Source organism: Amblyraja radiata, chromosome 25 (assembly GCF_010909765.2).
Source record: "Amblyraja radiata isolate CabotCenter1 chromosome 25, sAmbRad1.1.pri, whole genome shotgun sequence".
NCBI lineage: Eukaryota > Metazoa > Chordata > Chondrichthyes > Rajiformes > Rajidae > Amblyraja > Amblyraja radiata.
The window spans coordinates 8285925-8289602 of record NC_045980.1 but is presented as its reverse complement, the minus strand read 5'-3'; positions in this window follow the sequence as shown (position 1 = coordinate 8289602).

Sequence of the window (3678 nt, the reverse complement as noted above, 5' to 3'; positions counted from 1 at the left end):
CACTGAGACCATGTTTTAGCCATCACCCATGATAGCTAATTCTTGAAATATCATTAACCATTCTGGTTTTATCAGAAACATCAATCATATCTTCCCAATATTCTGGAAATTCTTCATTTCTTCTTGTTATTGTAGAATGATGTAAATGCAATGACAGAAAATTAAGCAATATCCTATTTAATTTAGTTTAGTTTAGAAATATAGCACAGAAACAGGCCCTTCTGCCCACCGAGTCCGCACCAACCATTAACATGTGGTCCCCGCACATTAACACTATCCTACACACACTAGGGACAAATTACACCTATACCAAGCCAATTAACCACAAACCTCTACGTCTTTGGAGTGTGGGAGAAAACCGAAGATCTCGGAGAAAACCCACGTAGTCACGGGGAGAACGTACAAATTCCATACAGACAGCACCCATAGTGGGGATCAAAGCCGAGTCTCCGGCGCTGTAAGCACTGCAATGGGCCTGTCCCAATTAGGTGACTTTTTAGGCTACTGCAGGAGACTATGCGGTCACCACATGGTCGCCACATGGTCGCCACATGTTCCCGGGTGGTTGCCGGGTAGTCGACTTCATGGTCGTGAGGAGTATACGCATTCTGGGAACTAGTTGCAGCCTCATTATGGTTGCCGCAAATTTTTCAACATGTTCTCGTTGGTTGTAGCCAGTGTTGACTGGTCATTGGCTCATTTTGAAAAAAAAATGTAAGCAGTAGTTTTCAGAACCATGGATAACCGACTGTAATGTTAATGTTTGCCGAGCTTCACAGCCGTGTATCTCTGGCTTCCTAAAAATTGTCTCCACTCCTTCTCGCCCCCCTTGTCCCCTATCTCCCCCTGTCTTTTAAAGGACTTGCGTGACCCTTCCCTTACACTGTGCTTTCACCATCTTAATTACAGCGCCAACCTTCCTGTTCATCGTGGTGTGTGTCTGTATCACATTGGCTTTGTACCGTGTGAATTTCACTCAAACAGTGCTCCCCCACTTGCCCTGTCCCCCGCCTGCATAACGGGCTGGTGAAGGAAGCGACGTGTGTGTGTGTTCCACTCCGACAGTAGCCGTTCCAGTCGCCGATTTTTAAAGGGACTGCCGCAACTGTCAAGTCGCCGGCAGTCGCCTGACAAATCGCCAAGAGGGACAGGCCCTTATGGCAACAAATTTACTGCTGTGCCACCATGCCACCCTTATATGCTAAACGATGCCAGCAACAATTAACAAATAGTTTAAATTATTCTATCTGTTCTTCGAATGAATGAAAATTTCTTAATTTGACTTATCCAAATACAATAAATCTAGCCAACATTTTGCTGGATTACAATGACTACTTAACCATTTGATGCAATTGAGTTCATGTAGTTTTAGAGGTGAATGTTTGTGTGTGTAAAAAACAGAAACCTTTTGGAACACAATGAAATAGGTGAAAAAGATATTTACTGAATTTTATTAATAGCTTCATGTTAAAATGTACATTACTGACAACACTGTTAGTCTAACAGGATAATACTTTTTAATACATTTCCCACTTTGTCGTTCCAGCTTAAATTCTAAAATGCACAGGAATCTGATTATCCACAAAATAGTTTCACACTCTTATCAATGATTTATTTTCTTCTCAGGCTTTCGATGTAATTTACTTCATTTTGTCTCATTATAAGAGCCATTTGATGTTACAAGCCTTCCTTTAAAGTATCCACCTAATCACATTCAGCTTGTTTTAAATGTGAAAGCATGTCCAAACAGTTCCACCTTTACGTTTCAGGGCAAGCCATTCTTTGTGAACCTGAAGAACATCAATGATTTATTAGAACAAACATGCTGCTTCAAGTTAATATTTTCCATGTAAGGTTTTTATTTCTATTTCCATGATTCTTTTTTTCCAGTAATATTGCTTACTCTGCAGAACATCTTCATCCACTCTGACAATAGCACGAGGTCTCCCCACAAGATTTAAGAGCATAATCAAGTTTATCTCCTCTGCAATTCTGAAGGAGTTTTTGACTGATATCTCATCGTCTGAATGAGATGAAACAATAGATAGATACAAAAAGCCGGAGTAACTCAGCGGGTCAGACAGCATCTCTAGAGAAAAGGAATAGGTGACGTTTTGTGTCAAAACCCTTCTTCAGACAATTCTTTAGATAAAACAATATCTCTTCTTCAATTCCCATTTTTGCGGACGAGGTGAGTTTTTTCTTCTCCTTTATCTCACAGTTTTTTTGAGAACTTTGCTAGTAGAAATTCAACGGTGCATTATTCCACCAAAAAAACAATGATGCGACACCACAGTAATTGCTTGGTTGTGACGAGCATTATGATGTCCTGTCGATGTGGACACAACCTTGCAAATAAAATCATGTATTTCTTTAATCCTGTATCAGTGGATCTGGAGGCAGGTTTCAAGGACTAAGAACTCTGAATAATGAATGAGTTGAGATGAAATAAAATAAAATTTGATCCATTAAATAGCGACGTGCTTTCAGTATCCCACGTTTAAAAAGACAAGGATGGCAGGGATTGGTTATATGTCCTTCCCTTGTTTCCATCCAGGAGGTATGTGACCGTAAAGGGTCTGTCCCGTTGGCCGATTTTTTTTGGCGACTGCTGGCGTCATTGACTGACGTATCAGGGTTGCCGAAAATCTTTGAATATTTCAAAATCCAGCGGCGACAAAAAAAATGTTATGACACTTGAGGACCCTTCTTTAGACTGAAAGTCATGGGATGTACAAAAAAGTAATGATGATAAGGAATGTAAACAAGGCCTGTTTCCTTTATCATAATCTTTCATTCATTGTTCTATATCTCTCTACATCATTGTCTATATTTCTCGTTTCCCTTTCCCGTGACTTTCAGTCTGAAGAAGGATCTTGACCCAAAACATCACCCATTCCTTCTCTCCAAAGATGAGGGACATTTCCAAAAGCAAAGAGGACCATATCTATAGCAATACATTAGTTTGTCCAAACTACATGTTGTCCAAATTTGTTGCCTGTACAGAGTTTGTACAATGTCCCTGGGTTTTCTCTGGTTTTCCCCCTACGCTCCAAAGACACAAAGGGTCGTAGCTTATTTGGCTTCGGTAAATATAGTAAATTGTCCTTAATGCGTGTAGGATGGTTCTAATGTACGAGGATCATTGCTCGGCATGGTCTCTCTGCGCCGAAGGGCCTGTTTCTGAGCTGCATCTCTGAACTAAACTGAACTAAATGGAACCACTATCAGCTGAACAATGCTACATCACTTCCGTGGGTCTATCATCCAGCAAATGCTAAAGATGTGTCTGTTTAGACTGTTCGTGTGAGATGAAGCAAAAAAAAAAATCACACAAACATCTGAAACCCACGGCGTGGAGAGCGATGAAATACTGCTGGAAACAGGCTGCATGTGCTTTCAATAAGCATTTGCACAGAGCAAGACCCGACCACACAGTCCTGCGGTTCTGTAGGGAAGGAAAAAAACTGCTCTCTCCACCCCCAACCCCAGATAAGTCAGTGCAATGCTTCAATCCTGCTCTCTAAAAATCGGGTCACTTTTAACTCCCGTGATGATGATAGAAGCAGCAGAACAGGAAATGTAGATCTATACGCAAAATGCAACAAAGTAAAATCATCAAAGAATGTAAGAAAAAATATGTTTGGAACCGCCTGAAAGAGAATATTAGGTCAATGC